Below are 21,766 nucleotides of genomic sequence, written 5' to 3'. Positions count from 1 at the left end.
GCCAATGAATGTGTTACGCTGGATTGTGAGCACAACCCCCCATTTGAGGGAAGAAAAATGAAATCTGCATGGCTTTTTAACATCTTTCTATTCTTCAGTATTGAAGTCCAGTCTCCCAACTGCAATAGACCTCTGAAATTTACCCCTTTGAGGGGCTTGTTTATGTCGTCTAATGTTTATACTCATCTGTTTTGGGTTTTGATGTCTATATATGAATGATCTCCAGTAAATCATTAACAGAGCCAAACCTTTCTGGCTATCTGTAGGTACTATGTTTTATATTCATCTAGTCCAGTAGCTTTCATTAGTTACCAGTTACTAATTTATTGCTAATTACTTTACAAAAGTCTTCATTAGATACATAGTTTACATACATAGGCTATGTCATTATTCTTGTGTTATTCCGAAATAGCATAGCAACACATAAAATGCATTTCGAAATAGGTCTCAGCTATTTTGAAATCGAGCATCTACACACAATAGAGCCTATTTTGAAATGGAGCTATTGGACACACTGACTTATTTTGAAATAGGCTCTATTCTCTGTCTACATAGCCCCTATTTTGATATCGGCACTATTGCTTGTACAATGAGGTTTAGTAGTAGTCATAGGCATCCTTCAGTCTGCATAGACTATGGATCGCGCCCTTTAAAGTTTCAATTGAGGACTTCATTTACAGCGTCTATTGTGACTATAAAGACCCACACGAGAGTGACAGTCCTTGCTGAATCTCTTGCAGATGTAGTGGGTGTCTGGCAAGTCCTTATTGTGCTTTCTGTGTGCTCGCTTCTCCTCTGCTAGCTGTCTGATCTTCAACTCGCCCTTCTGAAGGCCCTTGTGTAACCCCTGCCTCCATCTGCTGCGGTTGTCTGCTAGTTCTTCCCAACTGTCCAGCTCGATGTCTACCTCTCTGAGGTCTCTCTTGCAGACATCTTTGTAACGCAGCTAGGGGCGTCCGGGAGGTCTTTTGCCAGAGGCTAGCTCACCATACAGGACGTCATTTGGAATCCTTCCATCATTCATCATGTGGATGTGGCCAAGCCAGCGGAGTCGACGCTGCCTGAGGAGGGTGTGCATGGTTGATGAGGTTTACCAATTTTGAAATAAGGCACCTGTTATTTTGAAATAACAGTTGCATTGTGTAGATGCTCACATAGTTCTTTCAAAATAGTGGCTGCTTTTTCCAAATAACTTTCCTGTGGAGACCTACACATACAGAGCATCTTTACTGAGGTGAACTTCTCTTGAACCTCAAACCATCTGCCTCCTCAGTCTGTCAGCTTCCACACCCAGAAGACTGTTTATTCTCTTAAAGCCACAAAAGCATTGCAGGTACCTTGTTCATAAAGAAATATATTTCTGTTGATCCACAAAAGGGGTATGTTGCTTTTATTATATCTAAACACTTAACTATATGTCATGTACTTGAAACAAACAAGAAGATTTATGAATATGGAACAGGGAATACAATTTTCATATTGTGAAACTAATCAGACTGATTTAATTGCTATAATCAGGTCTTCCTGTTTTGTTCTTGGTGCCATTTTGGAAGCACAGGGTGAGATGCCAAATATGTTCTCAGGGAAGTTTTATCAATGACTTATTCTGTTCAGGAAGAGTCCATGGGGATTCTTTCCCTTTATTCTCAACTCCTGCTTGCTTTACAATAACATTAACCATCACCCCAGGTCAAAGAGGATCTTAATGTTGCAGAGTCACTGCTTGAGAGCTATGCCATGTGCTCCCCTCCTTCATCTATCACTTTCCACATTTCTGAACTCCTGAGTTCAAGCTGAAATAATGAAATGAAAGTGGCAATTTGCAACAGGAAGGTCTCTTTTTACAGTAGTCTTGGCCAGATCAGCAGCAAAAAGGAAAGAAAATCTCATGGGGAAAGGTTTTTGCAGATGTATAGCTATAAACAGCTTCTTTTAATTGAACTTGAGCTCATATACGACAAAGAGTAGGGATTGTGGCAAGGGCCTCTCTTTCCCAGGCCAGTGGTTCAGCTCATGGCTGATTTCTGGGGTCCAGCCACTTTTTCTGGGACTCTCTCCTCTTCTTTCTCTACTACTGCTTGTATCCTGTCTGTCACTAGCCCTAGGTCTCTCTCTGGCTATGTCTAGATGACAGTGATTTGTCGAGAGAAGTTTTTGTTGGAAGGTATTTTTCTGACAAAGCTTCTGTCACCAGATCACAGCCAGATCACCAAGTGGCGTGCAAGAGTGATCTGCTCTGCCAACAGAGTGGTCGGACTGCCTGAACCCTGTCTCTCGACAAAATGGCCAGCCAGAGGCATAGCAGACAGGGCTGCCCAGTGATCCAGAAGCCCTGTCTGCCAACAGAGGGCTGAAACGTCCAGACCGGCTTTATGTCAACAGATCTCTGACAGAGGCATTCTGCCTCATGGGGCAACAGCAGGATGCTGTTGACAGAAGTGCCACATGCCTTGGGAATGCAGATGCTCTGGGGGGCTTTGTTGACAAAATGCTCTAGTGTAGGCAGCCTCTGTGTGTCTCCTTCTCTCGCCTTTTGAGAAGCTTTTAAAGCCTTCCACTGGTCTCCAGCAGGCCTGAAGTGGAGTCAGCTAGCCCCAGATGGCCTGGGCTAGCTCCCTGCCAGCTGTTCCTAACTGTCCTACAGTGATCCACCTCTAACTAGTATGCCTTTTCCCTACTCTATAGCTGCCATCTGGGCTGACCTTGTCACACAATTATATGAACAAACTTATGACCTCATCTGATAAGGTGCTGAGTGCCTCTGTCACCACCTTCTGCTTGCATATGTTAATTCTACCTCCAGTGGTCAGTATCGGATTTTAATTCACACATGCCCTTAAAATATCTGCTCCACTTAGCACTGCAAAGATAAGGGGAAAAACGTTTCCCCCCCTTAGTTCTACAATAAAAAACTTCACTTTGTAGTTTAACAGCATATAATGAAAAATCCCACTGCCGACTTCTCAATTTTGCGACATTGTTACCTTGACAGGCCTCAAGCTGATCAACTGCTGAATTGGTACCCTGAGCCATTCAAAGGTTATTCGCCTTGTCAGCAGCAAAGAACCTGCAGTGCCTGAATGACTGTCCCATTTATCATCTATCATTACACAGTTTAAGAGAAGCACATCCCCCAAAAGGAACAGAAAATTTCCACTGAGAATTCAATCCAAAAGATGTATTGTACTTATAAACCTTTATTTAATTAGCCTCCTAATTTGTTACTTTTATCTGTTGTATTTTGGAGCTCTAAAAAGAAAGCAAACATAATTGTTGCTTGGAGGTAAAACACAAAAGTATTTGCTCTTTTAAGGGATAACTTAAAATGTGTAATGGAGATACACCTGCTAGAACTGGACCTTGAAAGGTCATCTAGTCCAGTCCTCTGCCCTCTTGGCAGGACCAAGCACCATGCCTGAAATCTATTTGCCCAAATCCTTAAATGGCCTCCTCAAGAATTGAACTCACAACCCTGAGTTTAACAGGCTAATGTGCCAACCACTGAGCTATCCCTCCCTCCAACTTCTGTGAAACTGATTTATTTTTCTTCCTGTTACATTTGGTTTTCAATGTTCCAAACCTGCAGTTGCATTTTAAAACACAGGCCCTGATCCTGCATATGATGATGAAAAGGAGCAATATGGTTTAGTGGAAAACTTAGTGAATGGGGCAGTGTGAACTCCTCTATAGTCTCTCCGTTACTGAGCAAACTACTATTAAAGAGAGGTCTGGATCAACTGCTGTTTGGCATTTCTTGACAGGGCAAACCAATAGGAAGCCAGAGTGAAAACCATGAGTCCTGGAGCTTACGCAGAAGTCCCCCTGGATTCTATGGGCAGAAACACTAAGGTTTAAAATGGAGAAGAGAGCAGGAGGCTAGCCATCTGTGTGCACAGAATGATCCCATTCAAATCCCATACGTGGATCCTTGTTGAGTTCACCACCCAACCCCTCTCCTACAAATCTAGGTCTTTCTTAATATTGTAGACAAATTTTGTGTGCCTCAGAATTCACTGGTTTTAGTATGATACAAATGAGATCAAAGAGACAAGCACCCTTATTAACAAGCATGTTTCATAGGAGTCAATAGAAAAAGATAGTGAATAGCTGATCCCACAAATAGAAAGCTGGTGAATTGTTAGGAAAGTTAAATATATTTTAAGAACACAACAACAGTAAATTGTGTGTTAATGCCAGCATGCTTTAACATCTATTAAAGACCTCATATATTACATTTGCTATCTAGAACTATGACACCCATAAAAAAGTGAGTAGTGGATACCTCTCAAAGGCATCCAGACAGTTTTACAGTTCATAATAGGACTAAGATAGAGGGCAGGAAAATGTCAAACAGCTGATTGCATAGCATCATCCAGTGAAGCTGACATACAGAGCAAACATACCATTTATCTAACAAAGGTCCATGTTGCTAATTTATATCACAACATTTGGGCTGTACTTAGGATGAGTTTTGTTTTTTTTCTCCCAGAATTAAAGTAGCAAATGGTGGGCTACAGTAAAAAGGTAGCTGCTGTCACACAAACAAGCTAGATGGCCAATTTCATCCCTGTGCAGCTCACAGAAGTCAATGTAGTTATGTAAAGGATTAATCTGGCTCACAGTCTGCAATCCATTTTAATTCAATACGGCAAATAAACACCATAGCCTTTTAAAATTGATGTACATCGCCAAGCACAAGATTTTGCAGGTTATTGATCAAGTACAATTTGACACAAACAAAATTTTCTGTCCCAGGCTCCCAGACAGTCTAAAAACAAAACACATTTGATTTGGAAACAATTCTGATTACATATGTTTCCTTTTCTTGATTTTTGTTCTTTGACTTTGATTTCTAAGCACATTTGCAACAGAAAGAGGATATTTGGTATTTAACCTACAGTCCATCCACTTCATCTATTTATCTCCCACTTCACCTGAAGCCTCCATCTTCTGCTCACAATTACATCTTATACCACTCAGTTCAACGATTTACAGGTACAGGTTGATCCCCTGTAAACCAAGGCTCTGGGCTGGCTGCTAGACCATGGATGTTCTTGGACCAGAAAGGTCCAGAGGTTGGAAGTCTGAGGGCAGGAGGGCTAGTGGCTGGGAGAAACCAAGCAGCTGTGTGCCCCCTGTTGTGCAAAGCCAGGGGCTGCATGGCTGCCCCCCTCCAAACTTTCCCCAGCTGCCTACTCCCCCACCCAGGGGGATTCTGGGGATCTCCTCAAACCGCCCCCCCCCCCGCATCTATGTGAAATTTGATTTACACAGAAGTTGCCCAGGACACAATCTCCACATAAATCGAGGGATTACTGTATGCAGAATAAATATATTTTGAGAAAACTTAATTCTAGGAATATATTTTTAGAAGTTTTTCCATGAGGTCCAAGAGGGACTTTAAGAATGCACTCATGTAGAAAATGTGCAAGGAGCCTTGCACTACAGACAGCGGCACTACTGCTCACAACAACAGAACTCAAAAAAGGTACAACCCACAGGGGATGAGACCTTTGGGCTACAAGATTAAAGCACAACTAGGATGTCTCACACTAATAGAGATGTCAGCTCTACACAGGAGGAATTCTTTAAACTAATTACCTCGGATTTGTTGAAACAGTGAGACAGAAATCCAAGTCTGAATTTATGGAGATTGTCTCTTCATTTTCAGGGGCCCTGCTCACTTTTTGTAACCCGCAATAGGTCTTGACCAGTTAGACTTTTTTTAATTTGTGAAGATTTAAAAATATGACAGTCACATTATTGGCCCAGACATTGCATCAAAGACCACATAACAGTGGTGCACAGCCATGTCTCCTATCATAGAATCATAGAGCAATAGAGCTGGAAGAGACCTAAAAAAGCCATCAAGTCCAGCCCCCTGCTCTAACTAAGCAGGACCAAACCCTATGAGGGGAGATCTGTCTGGAAGACATTGCATGTCATGAAAACACACGGCCTGATGGGCACCTTGTCATTTGGGAGGAAGCACTGGCTATCCCCAACCCCCTTAAGAGTTCTGTACAGCCTTTGTGGGCTGCATTGTCTTGCTCATTGCCATACATCTATTTTGACCATTTTGGGTAGCAAGCACCTAAAAAGGACCAGTGTTGTCCTTGCTTTCAGGAGCGCACCAGAATGCAATAGTGCCTAACCCAGTGATGGGCAACCTTTGCTAGTGAGTGGGCTTTCATCTCAGTGGACTGCAAGATTGTCAGAATCAAGATGGTCTCCTGGGATAGGGTAGTTTTGTGAACCGCGCTTCTGTACCTAGAATTTATAGGGTGTACTGACAGAACTATAGACCAGGTTGAACTGTTGGGGCGGAAGAGAGAGGTTGGCATTAAGCCATGTGGCCTGCCCTGGCCTTCCCAGGGCCTTCTGTCCCACCCCTCCCCCGGCCCCAGCCTCTCTCTATATCTCCCCATCCCTGAGACTCGACAGTGAGGGGAGGAGCTCGGAGCAGCTGCCACCGCCAGGGCTATGGTAGAGAGGAAAGGTGTCTCTCATAGCCAACTCTAGCTTCCACTACTGACTCCTCCCACACCTGGGCCAGGCCACAGGATGTAGCTTCCATCAGTAGCAGCAGCCAGAACTTGGCTCTAAGCGGCAGCTTCCCACCCCACCATGGCCTAGCAGTGACTGCTCACAGCTCCTCCCCTTACCAAGAGCTGGAAGCAGCCTAGCTCTGCCCCACCTCCCTTACTGCTCCACCATAGCTGCCTTCCCAGGTGGGAGACAGACTAGGGCTGGGGGTCAGGGGCGTGGAGGCCCCAGGAAGACCAGGGCTGGCTGTGTGGCTCCCCAACCCCCCAGGAAGTCTTGGGCTGGCTATCAAGTTTCATGGCCTCCTTGGAAGAGAGGAGGTTTGGTGAGTAGGGTGCACAGCCCCCTTGTGAAAAATAAATATTAATAATACCGCTTTCTCTGAAGTCCATCTACATCACTCATGGTTTTCCCAGAGAGGCTGATGCAGAGTACTGTATGCCATTCCTTATAACCAATGCGAGATGATCAAGGGCTTTCTAGCTGATACCATCACCTGGAAATAGATGCTATGCAAATTCTTCTATGCTCATTACAGAAGCAAGTGTGCTCAGTTCTTGTGCTGAGAAACTTCTGCAAGAATCAGAGTCTCTCAGCTATTTCAATATACTGTTTCTCAATAATTAAATCAATTCATTACACTGGGAATTTGTTTTTGGTTAGGATCTTAAGTAATTAGACATTCTTTAAGCTCATTTTCCTGTTGTTAAAAACAGCAGCGTAAAGTCCATTTGCTCTTCCCTTCCCCTTGCTTTTTATGTCTTAGGATGCAGCATGACAAATGTTGCTTGATTGGTTGTTACAATGAGAAACAATACAGTCAAAAGAGAAGGTGTAATTTGCAGAATACACAACAGACATACAAAATTGTATATGCGAGTACATGGATGGATGCTCTTGGTTTTCTGTGAAAGTGGATGAAGGGATGGGATAGATAACAGGGATGGTTGCTTAATTTATTACTATAAGTTAATGAATGTAGCCATTTAATTTATTTGTGAATCATTAATAAATTAGTTCTAATTTTTGTTGTTGCATGTGTCATTGGCAATTGCTTACTGAATGGCTTGAATGAACAGTTCCAAGACTAAGGATCATTCATGAACTATTCATGTTGGCTGTCTGGTGTTCCTTTTTCATAGTTTGAAATTGGTCACCTAAATGACATGGTATAAGGCCATCTCTGTCTGGTTGGACAACTGAGATGTTATAGCAGGAGCATAACTAATAAAAGGCAGGTAATGAATAACAAATAGTAGGGATAGCCTTGTTTGTGTGGGAATGGTGATGGGGAGAGAGAGATGAAATCTCCTGAACTGTTATAGCAAAAACTGATTTGTTTAAGTCATTGCATATAATGAATGCTGAGCCGTATGAACATCCATATGGAATTTGCACATTGTTTGAGCAGTATTGGAGTAACTGTCCTATATAGTCAGATGCTTTATTTTGGAAAACAGGGGATCAAAAATGATTTGGGGCTCACTGTGACATCTATCTGAACATGATGTTGAAGCATGATGCAGTGGCTAAGAAAGCTATAGTAATCCTTAGATGTATAAGCAGGGGGATATTGCATAGAACCCAAAAGGTGAGATTGCATTTCTGAAACCATAACTGGAATACTATGTCAAATTCTGGTATCTGTAATTTGAACAAGAATGCTTGACAGAGTGGAAGCATTTAAGAAAATAACTATTAGAACAATTCAAGATCTAGGAATCCTGCCACACAGATCACTGGGGCTGGCAGCCACCGCTGACCCCGGGGCAAGGTGTGTGTGGCGAGGTGGCTCAACATCCACAGAAAGGGTGGAGCCAAGGGCAGCCAACCCTTTATGCTACCAAAAGTATGGCCCTTGGGGCCTCCCTCCAACTATCATAAAATGCATGGGGGGTGGAATGTTATTCCTGTGATATTTCAAAGAGATCTGGAGCTCCCTGCCACCGCTGCCACTCTGGCAGCAGTAGCAGCTGGGAGCTCTGGGCCCCTTTGAATGCTAGGACCCTATGCACTTGTTCCTCTTCTCCCCTCCTCGTCAGAGGGCCTGACACGGACACAGCCAAGAGGTGACTTGATCCTTGTCTACAAGTACCTCCCTGGGGGGAAGATTTCCAATAGCAGAGGGTTCTTTTATCTGGTACATAAATGTATAAGAAGATCAATAGTTGGAAGTTGAAGATATCCTAATTTTGTATTTTAATTTGTCTACGTCCATACTACATGAGACAGTTGAATTTAAGGCTGTTAGTTCAATTTTACAATGTCAGTGTCTTCTTCACTGTAAATGCCATTAGGTTGTTTTTAGCCAGTGCTAAAGATGGTATTATAATATTGTCAGAAGCACGTTGATGTACCATGAAGTTTGAATTTAAAAGTTTGAATTGAGGTTAGTGTGGAAATGCCATGTATTTTAGTAGATTTTATGAGCCTCCAGAGGTGTCTCCATTCATGTGCTGTGGCCACTTCCATCTCCACTGCTCTCTGGGTGCACAGGAATTAGGTAACAGGAAGCCTGAGAATTTGAATTCAGCACCAGAAAGCCTGTGGCTCTGGGGTGATGCTTGTCTGAGAGGCTGAGAAACTTTTCTTTCTTTGCTATGAGCGCAGTGAGTGAATCGAACCATTAAAAATAGCCCCAACGTGGAGTTCATGGTTCTGTCTCTACCGATGCAAGCTGAGCACTTGGGTATATTTTTTTTCAGTGGTGGCCCCAGCCCCTACCCCACTGCACCACGTGACAGCTAGGCTGATGGGGCGGGGGTGGGGCACTTGTCTGAGAGGCTGAGAAGCTTCTTTTCTGTGATTTACATTTGTTCAGGGGCTCCCCCTCCATTCCCCACAGGCACAATGCAGTTGGAGTCTTTCCTATGCCCAGTCACATCACAGGGCTAGCTCCCGACCCAATAAAAAGAGGTGCCTACTGTTCGGTGCGGACCATGCTGCCAGGCAGCACCATGTTCTGGCTTGTGCACAAGATGGCCCTGCCTCAAGTGCCTTTGATTTTATCTATTTAAAGACTTAGAGTAAACTCTTTCATATCTGGCAGCCCCAAGACCGGATATTCAAGTATTCTGGATAATAGAGAGGTATACCTAGCAATGCATAAAGCTAAAGAAAAACAAGAGTAGATATTAAGAAACAAATAAAAATGTACAGAGTACTTTATTTACCAACAACAATAACATTGTACATTGTGAGCTTATTCTGTATTTGGTGTACTTATCTGTATTTACTTTCACTATATTGTACTGATGGAAAGTGTAATTAAAATTTACTTATGGTTAAAATGCCAGTTATTTGAGAGTGCTGGATAATAGAATGCCAGATGTGAAAGAGTTTCCTGTATTTGCAAAACATGCTGCTTTTTGTGCTCCATTCCTGAAAGTAAAAGAAAACAAAGCTATTCTTGTTGCTGTTTTCTTCTGCAATGTATTTGCTCCTCACGCTAGGAAATTGCCATAAGAGCAGTGGTTCTGCAGCCCAACAGGCTACCTAAACCCACTGTAGGACTCTAAAGTAACTGACAAGGAAGTGATACTGCCATTGCCGCCTTCATTAGAAATGACATTCTTCAACCTATTCCAGATACCTTTTTATTACCACATTCGGTGGTGGTGAAGGGTTGCCCTGAAAATTAGTGCCACAGGAGTTCACTCTCTGTAGAGTCTTCAAGTATTGTGTTATTATGCTTCACCCATCAGAACAGCTGAGGTCGGAGTTCCTGCACTAGCACAGTACTGCAGTTAAGGGCAAATACCTGACTGCAGCTGTGCCTTGTACAGCATTCTCAATTGCTTTACAGCTGAGCATGCGGATAAATAATCATGTGTAATTCACCGTGCCGGCTGGAGGTAGGCAGCTCCTAATGCGATTCCCAGTCATGAAATCATAGTGCATCAGCTTCAGGCAAAAAAAAGAATCTGTTTGGAATTCGGATTAGCTGCAAAAATGCAAATCCATAAAGGTAGCTTGCAGCACAGGTTAGGAGAAGGGTGTAATGTTCTGTATGTTGCCATTTGAAGCTTCTAGGCTGTGTAGAGTGCTTAATTTGTAATGAAATTGGAGCCAGAACTCATGCAATTAGGGGTCACAGCTCAAGCAATTTTTTTTTCGCTTTCACAAGTGCAAGCCCAGAGGTGCTAGGGCTATGAATTGCCAAGCCAAGAGGTAGTAGGGCTCAGCCCTGGCACAAATTCAGCATATGTTTTTACTACAAGAAGCGATGGGTAAATTGATTTGGCTAAAATGAGAAGCAGCACATGTTTCCAAGAGAATGTCTGCATGTCGTCTGTGCATTTTTAGATTCAAAAAGGGTATGGTCAACTTTGTCCTTTTCGTAAGTGAATCATCATTCATTTTTGCACTTTCCTAGTTCAGATCCTAAGAAAAGACTGAACATTTCACCACTGACTTTGCTGGCCTCTGCTTCTGGCAACTATCTAGATATTTTACTTCTGTAGATAAAAAATAGAATGAATCCAGCAGCCTATATTAATTTAGGGCACTGTAAAGAATTATACACATATTTAAATTCACAGATTGAGTAACCCCATTAAGTTCAAGGTGAGCACCTACAAAAGTATTTGTCATTGAAGCAGCACATGGGTCATTTTGGAATTCAATTGATACGGCATGTAATTCTAATTAAACACAAGAAAGATATAAAATTAACATGTCACACATTAGTTGGAATAAAAACTGGCTAACCAGTAAGACTCCAAATAGCAGGCCGTCAACATAAAACTGTACAGATAAACCATTATCAAGAAGATGGATTCGTGCAGAAATCATTTCCTGGACTAATCCTCTTTAACATTTTTATCAGTAACCTGGAAGAAAACATAAAATAATCACTGATGTATTTGCAGGTAACACAAAGATTGGGGTATTGGTAAATACAGTTTGTATCTCTCTCGTCTGAGACTCATGGGTCCTGGCTGGTCCCAAACCAGGGAATTTGCTGGGTGAGAGGAAGTCAATACTGGATTCCCTTCTGCCATCAGGTGTAGGGCTGTTCTCTGGCAGCTGCAGAGAGGCTGATATTCACCAGTTGAGGAGTGGGGGCTCAGAGAAGAGTCAGTAGCTGCAAAGCCCTGTGGCTAGGGTCCAGGAGCGCAGCCCTATGGCAGCGCACCAAGCCCTGTGAGTACCTGGCTGTACTCCCACTCCCTGCCGTGGGGCTCTGAAACCACAGCTACCTCTTCCCATCCCCCACATTGTCCCCTCCCCCATCCCTACTTCTCCCATTCCCGCCCTGAACTTGAGCACTGCAAGCTGCAGTGCTCTGGAAGCTGTGGCAGGATATAGGGGAAGAGTTCCTGGGGGGGGGGGCTGTTTTTTCCCCCATGAGTGCTTCAACCCAGGCACACCCATGAGGATGCCAGGCCACAGATGTTGCCAGACCAGAGAAGTCTGGACTATAAAGGTCCAGTCTGCAAGAGGACAGATCACTGATACAGACATGGATCGCTTGGTCAGCTGGGTGCAAGCAAATAATATCTCATCTAAAATAATGTAACATAATCTTCTCTTTCCTCCTGGCTACTCAGGTGCTGGCAAAACTCACCTGTGTGCAGAGAGAAGGAGTGAAAAAAAACAAAACCACAAACAATTCTGGTGGGCAGGGAGCAGGTGTTGCAGGTCTGCTCCTGTCAGAATCCAGGTTAGGGTGAACTACAGTAAGATTCTGAGTTGATCTGGGTTCTTTTATTGTTTTTAACAATCTTTTTCTTTGAAGTGCATTTACCGAGGCTTGCACAAAAAGGAGTGGTAACTTGTAAGTGCAGCAGTGACTCCTGTTAATCATCTGTGAAGAGAAAGCAAATGTGTCTGGATAGCCTGTCTGTGCTGGGAAGAACACAATGAAGACAGGGAATTGTGCACACTGGAAATACCTCAGAAAGAATGGAGTGTAACACAGCTCATTCAAACAGCTCAGTGCCTGGGGACCCTAAAACTGGAAAGCAAGTGCCCTTGCAGCACCACTGAAAGGAAATACATAAGCAGTTGCCATGAACTATGACAGCAGTGACTCAGTGTATGTCTATACTTACCAGGGTTCAATTTCGTGCACCTGCTGGAGACATGTGAAATTGACCTGTCAGGACTTGATAGGCAACACAGGTACTCCTCATTATTGGGAGGAGTAAGATAAGTTGACGTTAGGGTTTCTTCCATTGACTTCCCTCTGTGAGTACAGCCAGATAAGACCTTCCTAGATAGGTAGATTCCAGCTGCGCAATTGTCATAGCTGGGACTGCACATCTAGGATTGACTTTCAGGTGTAGTATAGACCTAGCCTCTGAAACAGGTTTGGGGTTGTGGTGGATAATCACCTAGACATGAACTCCCAGCATGATGCTATGGCCAAAAGAGCTCATGAGATTGCTGGACACGTAAACGGGGGAATTTTGTGTAAGAATAGACCGGTTATTAACCTTTGTGTTTAGCACTCATGTGACTACTGCGGAAATGCTGTCATCAGCTCTGATGTCCACAGTTCAGGAAAGGTATTGATAAAAGCATTCAGAGAAGAGCTACAGTTTTAGGGGGGAGTCTCCGTTAAAAGATTAGAAAACATGCTGTATAGTGGTAGATACAAGAAGTTCAATCTGTATAGTTTAACAAGAAGATTAAGGTGTGACATGATGACAGTGTCTGAGTACCTGTATGGGGGGCAGATATTTGACAATAGGCTCGTTAGCCTACAGAGAAGGGTGTAACGTGATCCACTTTCTGGAAGCTGAAGCTGGACAACTTCAGAATGCAAGTAACAGTGAGGTTAATTAACCATTGGCCCAGTATGTCACGGGTCATGGTTGATTCTCCATCACTGAGAATTTCAAAATCAGGTTTGAATGTTCTTCTAAAAGATCTGCTGTAGGAATTATTTTGAGGAAGTTCTAGGCCTGGGTTATGCAGGGGTTATAATAGATGGTCACAGTTCCTTCAAGTCTTGGAACCTGTGAATTAAAGCTGTATTGAAATTTCTCTATCACCACCTAATGCATTTTGAAAATTAATATTTTAGCTCCATCAAAGATAGCCTTAATTTTCTCTCCTTGTTTTTATTTTAATCATATTTCGGTGAAGGACTTATAGTTACCAAAGTCATTATTTTCTTGTTATGTGCCTTTACTCAAAAGTATATTGAGGATTGGTCTTGGATCCCACTGTAATAATCTGCTACAATTCACAAAAAGATGGACTGCAATTTTCAAAGGGGGACAATTATCGTGCAGGCTAGATTAATGAGGTGTCATCACAATTTAGCCACATTCACCACTGACCTTTTGCAGAGAGGATTGGCTTGATAAATGTACTTCATTACCAAGTTCTGACATGAAAATAGAATCACATGCTATGGTTCTTGGCAGGCTGATCAATATTTTATCTGCCAAAGCATGCAGAAGTTATAAACAGAATGAATTGTGCGGCTGCTACAAAAACACAGCAAAAAACAGAATAGCTCTGATTGAATGGAACATGTCAATGTGACAGGTGTTGTTCAAACCATTTTTGCAATTCAAGCTTAATATTCTGTTTTTACAGGTTTTTATTATTTTGTTGTTTTTTCTAATTCTGAAGACAGCCAGGTATCAAAGTCTTTGTAAGTGCTTTAAACCAATAAAAAGGACATATTTCTTCAGAGATCTCCCATAGAAGGGAAGAGGGAAATCAAAGACTTCTCTATGTTATATTATGGTGTGTTAACTCACTTTCAGCTTCATGCCAAGTAATGCATTATCAGCATAGGCTGCAGGGAGAAGGCTTGAGGTGGGGGTGGAAGTGTCATTTCAGAATGTTGCTAAAGGATAAATCAGTATTTAGATTGTTTATAGAAACTTTTGCCAGAAATCCCAGTCTTTGAATTTGGCAAATAAGCCAAAAATCTCAGCCCAAACCTCATGCACATCTCCCAGGAGGAATCGCATTCAGGGCAGTGCAGCCCTGGCCACCCAGGAATGAGCTGCTAGCCAGGGACAGGAAAAACAAGCCACATCACCATGTCCCTACTGCACCCCAGACTTCAGCTGCCAGCTAGGCCCTGAGCCCCTGCATGCCTCCCAATCCCCTTCCCTGAAAGTCCCACACCTTCCAACTCATTGTCCTGATTTCTATAGACTTCACCCCCTGCCCTGTTTCCCTTACCCCCTACTCTGACTCCTGCCCCCTGCCCTGAGCCCTCCAACACTTCCCAAATCCCTGCCCTGACTCCTGCCCTCCCCACACCCTGCCCTGAGCTCCCACCAGGACGTGACCAACACCAGGTCCATCTGCTAATAACACCACACACATGGCAAGTGAAAGGTGCTGACTGAGGTTGTACATCCCCTCCTTCCCCCCACACACTGTCCAGGACTCCTCCAGCCCCGAAGCCTCCCACCCTGCCAGGCACATGTTAGGCAGACAGGGACAACGAAGTTCACTCCTCATTAGTACAGGGACTTTACTGGCTGTTCCCCATCATCAGGGAGCCAGGGTAATGTGCACAGTTTGCTGCATTCCTCACTCTGGCTGGGAAGCACAGGGAGCAGACAAACCTGGATGTTCCCCAGTCAGAGGGCATGCACCCCTCCCCCAGCTGTTGGCCATGAAGAAGTGCTTCTCACCTGGCCCCAAGTTGCTGTGGTGAGAGGGGCTTGGGGGTAGTCCTCTCTCACTGGGGCAGCTGCATATTGAACTTCTCCTCCCCTGCCCCACCCCAGAGCTATGATTCAAATGAAGCATGTGCATTTTCATTTTGTTTTCCAAAAAACAAAAATTAATTGACTTACGAGCCTGAGGAAGGCCAAATAAATCTAGTATGGTATATGAATTGCTTCACTCAGCTGTCCCGTTCAGTGCTATTTAGAAAGAGGACAGAATCACAAAATTCAGAGGTGCTCGTATATGGTGTTCTGTTCATTACTGAAATAGTCCTCAGTGGTAAAGCTGATACCTGACTCAAAGCTATCCAAAATCTTCTGGCAGTTTTTTGAACCCAGCACATATTTTAAAGGACTCAGTGTTTAAGGCAAATAATTGATGCTCTTAAATAAGAGCAGATGCTTACCATAAACAAACTGTCTCACAGCCTACCAGCAGATTACTCTGACAGGCCATGAGTTGCCAACCCCTGCACTAGGACACTGAGTATCCTAAATGAAGGATGTCTAGTGGCTTAATCCTGAACTTGGGAGACCCAGCGTCAATTCCCTGCTTAGCTACGTTTCCTGTGTGACTTCGAACAAGTCACTTCATCTCTCTGACTCAAGCAAGGTCTATGCTACACCTTAAAATCAATTGTAGATATGCAATTCTAGCTATGGTAATTGTGTAGCTGGAATCAACATATGTACAATAGACTGACCTGGAAATCCTCACTTAGGGAGGTTAACAGGAGAAACTCTCCCATCGAGCTCCCTTATTCCTCCTGAGAATGAGGAGTACAGGGTTTGACTGTCAACCCCAATAGTTCAATTATGCATGCCCAAAAGGGACAGCGGGTCACATGAAATCACACCCTCGAAGATCGACACTGACAAGAACAAAAAGAAGTCCTGTGGCACCTTATAGACTAAAAGATATTTTGAAGCATAAGTTTTCGGGGCCAAAGACCCACTTCATCAGTTGCATGAATGGGGGCGGGGAGTTCCAGAGGGGTATTTAAAGAGTGGGGTCCCAGTAAAAGGAAGGCCCAGGGCTGACAAGGTCTATTCAGCAAGGTGGAAATGGCCCATTATCAGTAGCTCAAAGACTTCTCTCTCCATTTGATTTTTGAAATTTCTTTGTTTTAGAACTGCTACTTTTAAATCTGTTACTGGGGCTACATCTACACGTGAAGCCAACATCGAAATAGCTTATTTCGATGTAGCAACATCGAAATAGGCTATTTCGATGAATAACGTCTACACGTCCTCCAGGGCTGGCAACGTCGATGTTCAACTTCGACGTTGCGCAGCACCACATCGAAATAGGCGCTGCGAGGGTACGTCTACACGCCAAAGTAGCACACATCGAAATAAGGGTGCCAGGCACAGCTGCAGACAGGGTCACAGGGCGGACTCAACAACAAGCCGCTCCCTTAAAGGGCCCCTCCCAGACACAGTTGCACTAAACAACACAAGATCCACAGAGCCGACAACTGGTTGCAGACCCTGTGCCTGCAGCATGGATCCCCAGCTGCCGCAGCAGCAGCCAGAAGCCCTGGGCTAAGGGCTGCTGCCCACAGTGACCATAGAGCCCCGCAGGGGCTGGAGAGAGAGCATCTCTCAACCCCCCAGCTGATGGCCGCCATGGAGGACCCGGCAATTTCGACGTTGCGGGACGCGGATCGTCTACACGGTCCCTACTTCGACGTTGAACGTCAAAGTAGGGCGCTATTCCGATCCCCTCATGAGGTTAGCGACTTCGACGTCTCGCCACCTAACGTCAAAGTTAACTTCGAAATAGCGCCCGATGCGTGTAGCCGCGACGGGCGCTATTTTGAAGTTAGTGCCGCTACTTCGAAGTAGCGTGCACGTGTAGACACAGCTCGAGTGTCCAGGGAGATTGAAGTGCTCTCTCACAGGTTTCTGTACATTACTGTTCCTGATGTCTGATTTATGTCCATTTATTCTTTTACACAGAGACTGTCCAGTTTGGCCAATGTAAATTGTAGTGGGGCATTGCTGGCACATGTTGGCATATATTATATTAGTAGATGTGCAGATAAAAGAGCCTCTGATCGTATAGTTGATATTAGGTCCTGTGATGATGTCAGTGGTGTAGATATGTAAGCAGAGTTGGCAGCGAGGTTTGTTGCAGGGATTGGTTCCAGGTTTAGAGTTACTATGTTGTGACCTATAGTTGCTGGTGAGACTGTTTAAGGTTGGCAGGCTGTCTGTAGGCAAGGACAGGCCTGCCTCCCAAGGTCTGTGAGAGTGAAGAATCATTGCTCAGGATGGGTTGCAGATCACTGATGATGTGTTGGAGAGGCCTTAGGTAGGGGCTGTAGGTGACGGCCAGTGGCGTTCTCTTGTTTTCCTTACAAGGCCTGTCTTGTAGCAGGCAGCTTCTGGGTACACAGCTGGCTCTGTCAATCTGTTTCCTCACTTCCTTAGGTGGGACAATCTCTATATAAAGGAATAAATCAGATGGAGAGAAATCTCTGAGCTGAAATTTATTTGCAAATTTGACTCCATCAACCAAGGATTAAACAGAGACTGGGAGTGGCTGACCCCTTACAAAAACAGCTCCTCTACCCAGGGTGTTCATATCTCCCCCTTAGACAGTGACAATAGGCCTCATCCCCCTGTCTGATATGACTTGTTTTTTCCTCTTTTGATACATACTACTGATAATGGGCCATTTCCACCTTCTGAATAGACCTTGTCAGCTCTGGGACCCTACTCTTTAAACATCCCTGTGGAAACCCCTCCCCCTTTGCATCTGATAAAGTGGGTCTTTGCCCACGAAAGCTTATGCTCCAAAATATCCGTTAGTCTATAAGGTGCCACAGGACTTCTTGTTGTTCTCGAAGATACAGACTAACACAGCTACCTCTCTGACCCTGTCCAGGTTGATCTCCTGGTACGTACAGACATACCCTTAATTCCCCATCTGCAAAACTGAGATAACAGCAATGTGGAGAAGATAAATGCATTGAGACATTCAGATACTTCAGTAATGGGGGCCATGAAAGTACCTAACCCATATAATACTTTCCATACTTCTGGATTTCTTACACAACAGGTAGAGACAATTTCCTCAAAGCTCAGCTTGGAAAAACAGTAGAATTTCCGCCCTCCCCATTTTAGAGGCCAATATCCTAAAGGAGAAGTCACTGAGAACATAAATCCTGTCAGTCTGAAGTATCTAAACTGAGTTCCAATTAAAAAAGCAGTCAGAGTCCCCAGGAGCTACTAACAAGCCATGAGGTATCTTTCAGCAAGACTTACTGATGAGAATATTCCAAGATGAAAACTGCTCATGAGGAGTTCACGTCATAAAGGAAACTACCAGAGGGCACTTAGAGTGGAGTCCAGAATTGGGATATGTGAGAGGGCATAAATATTTTTGTGATTCTTTTTTGTTTAAGAGCTGTGGTTATACCTGGACAAAAAACAACAACCGCATACAAATGAATAGCGCTTCCAAAAACCTGGAGAGAGCTTGAGTGCTTAGTAGGTAAAGCTACTGGATTCCAGGTGCAATGTAAGAAGATTATATGTGCATTGAAGACAGGGAGGAGAGAGGGAGAAATGATAAGAATGCCAAAGCTGTCCTTAGTAAAGTCAGTACAACCGCCACCAATCTGGGACTGCTAGCAGCCTCAGTGGGGACAAAAGACTTAAGGTCACTCCTTTGTAGAGTAGAGAAAGCAAAGACACTTCAGCATTGCTAACTTAACTGTCATTGCCATTTATTTACTACATGAAGGAAGCAAGTGTCCTTCATTCTATTGCATGCAACTGAGTATGCAATAGAGTGACGGATACCTTGTGTGGCTCCATTCATACCTGGAGAAAGGTTGAAATAGCATTTTAATTTGAGAGAGGCTCAAAATATGAATCCAAATGTAGATTTTTGGACACCCTGAGCTCAGAGGAATTTGACTCCAGGGCTTTGGTTTGACCAGTTGTAAAGAGGAGGATCATTTGCAAAAGAGACCTCCATTGAGGTTTGGATTTTGAAAATCAATATTTGAGTTTTTTTGCTTCAAACTGATTTGTAATTTTAATAAAACATGGTCATGTTGTTTGGGTCCAGTTCTAACTTCAGGTCCTTAGGAGAGACTCCCACAAACTAATGTGGACTGCCTGGGGTGTTGTCTGTTTGTGTGAGGAATGGAGAGGAGGCTTGTGTTGCTCATGCGCCTTAATAAGTCTTCTTTATCATTTCTTTAAATGCTTTGAGAATTTTTTAATGGAGAATTGAGAAATATCTGTCACTCTTCAGCCATATGGTGCAGTCCATTGTGTTTATATTTAACATGGCAACCAGCTGTGGAGTTAGATCAAACAAGGCTGTTACAGCTATCAATCCAGAAAACCATAATCAGGGTACAGAGAAAAATTCTTGAGGAAACAGTAGAAAAGATGATTATTGGGGAATCCACACACCTGACTCCATTCAGGCTAAAAATGGGTTTCCTTTTCCCAAGGCTATGCCTAAGATCAGTGGCAGGCAACATAAGGCCCATAGACCACATGCAGCCCACTGGGGCTCTACTTGTGGCCTGCAGACCCCCATCTACTCTCCTCTCCCACACATCTCTCAAGCACTGGGGTCCTGGAGTCCCACAGCTCCTACTCTTCCTTCTCCCTTACAAAGCTGGAAGGCTGTGAATCAGCTGTTTGTGGCTATTCAAGCTCTGGGAGGAAGTGGGAGGAGCTGGGACAGAGCCATAGGCCTGGGAATTGGCCCCCCACCTGAGCAACACTGAAGGGACTATTTCAACTGGTCCTTCAGCCAACAACCCCACACTCCATGACACACCCCTAATTTACTGTGCAGGGGCTGACCCCCCTCATTCCACTGGGGCTGGCCCTCCCACCAGAGCAACACTGAAGGGACCATTTCAACTGGCCCTTGAACCAAGACACCACACAACCACCCATGCACGTGGAAATTCGGTGAGCTCCATCCCCTGCGTTGGACACGTTTGTGTAGTGTAGTTGGAAGCCAAAAATCGTGCATCAGAAAATGTCTTTTTTCCCAATTTTTACAATCCTTCTCTTTCTTCAAACTTTGCATTGTTCCTGTAATATTTTCAGGGATGAAGTTTGTGAATTCAATGGACGGGGGAGTGGCTGGAAGGCCAGCTGCCTGGCACACTACACAGTCTGAAGCCCCCCTGTATGGCACACTAAACCTTCTGAAGCCTACCTATTTGGCTTTCCTTGCCCTGTGACACCCTATTTTTACTTATTTCACTCTGAAAAAATGGCTGTTTGCTGCTTTTTGTAAAATCTTTGATAATTCAGTTATAAAAGCAAGAGATTTCAGTTAATTTGGAGATCTTGTTGATGCTTTCTTTCTAATCTTCATATCTTTTGGCAAATTCCTTATCAAATAGGTTCCTTAACACAGGTTATTCCACACTAGGGTTCCAAGGAGGGAAAAGTAGCTGAGGGACCAGCTGATATGGTATAATCATCTGGGTGATGTCCAAGAACATACACATTGTGATTCCCTACTTTTTCTTCTTCTCTTCTGGAAAAATGGCCATTAGCTTTCCCCGGGAAGAGAATGAGAGCAATGCAATGTGGGAAGATGACATTACACACCCACAACTACTTGTGGAGCATCTTTTTCCCCATACTGCACCAGTGAAAATACCCAGAATGCTCTGGGGCTGAGGGAACTTGTGGGATAGGATCAGTGTTTGGCGACTGAGTGAGGCAGCAGTAAGTCGACTTTGTGGGGAGGTGAGGATACTCAAATTCAAATTCATAAAACTCAGCATTACAAAATATATTTTAATAAAATTGAATTTATTTCATAGTGTAGGTGTAGCCTAAAGTTTTTTGCAAAAAGTTTGGGTTGATTTTTACTGTATCAAGTCTTCTTAGCTGAGTGTACAACCCTCATGCTCATTTTATGGGACCTGCACTGCTCCTGGTGATTCAACAGACACAAATACATGGGGCTAGGTTCTCTTGGCAAAGGCTAGCAGGGTTCACCAAACACTGCCTCCTTCCAGGTGGTTAAACAGTATCTTCACGTTTCACTATTTGAGGGAGGAGGGTAGTCTCTGGGGAGAGACCTCAAAAATAGGGTTCTGTTGCTTAAATGTCCATATCAAAGATGCCCTAGGCCTGTTTCTAGGGATAGGAGTTTGCCCCATTTCTTTTAATTAAATTGTCATCATCTCCCCTTTCTCCAGTCATTGTGCAGTTTGCTTCTCCTTCAGCTGACAGGAAATGCCACTGGTGCTGCTGCTGTTTCTTATCCTAGTGTGGTCAGCTTGTACTCATTTAAACCAGAGGAAAAGATAGTGAAGTAACGATGATGTTAAATAATATTAGTTGTCTGTGGTTTGTAGTCAGTAGCATGATGCCATCATGCTGTTCAGGTCTTTGCTGGGCATAGACAGTGTGTCCCACAATGGTTATAGCAGCAGGAGTAGAAGTAAAAGCAACATGATGTTCTTCTACATGCACTTTGGTGGATGTGATAGGATTTGCAAAGCCTATGGAAGTTGCTGCTAGTGGCTGTTGCCTACTTTCTCTGGTCTCCACTATGGTGTGTT

General features: G+C 43.9%; 1 protein-coding gene across 1 annotated transcript in view; it reads left to right on the top strand.

The window, feature by feature from the left end:
- FSTL4 (follistatin like 4) overlaps nucleotides 1-21,766 on the top strand; it is a 490,670-nt gene that overhangs the window by 231,341 nt on the left and 237,563 nt on the right. The gene's annotated exons all lie outside the window — the stretch shown is intronic.

This window comes from Carettochelys insculpta, chromosome 15 (genome assembly GCF_033958435.1).
Source record: "Carettochelys insculpta isolate YL-2023 chromosome 15, ASM3395843v1, whole genome shotgun sequence".
Taxonomy (NCBI): Eukaryota; Metazoa; Chordata; order Testudines; family Carettochelyidae; genus Carettochelys; species Carettochelys insculpta.
Note: the sequence above shows the minus strand (reverse complement) of the source record. Positions and strands in the feature narration are given on the sequence as shown.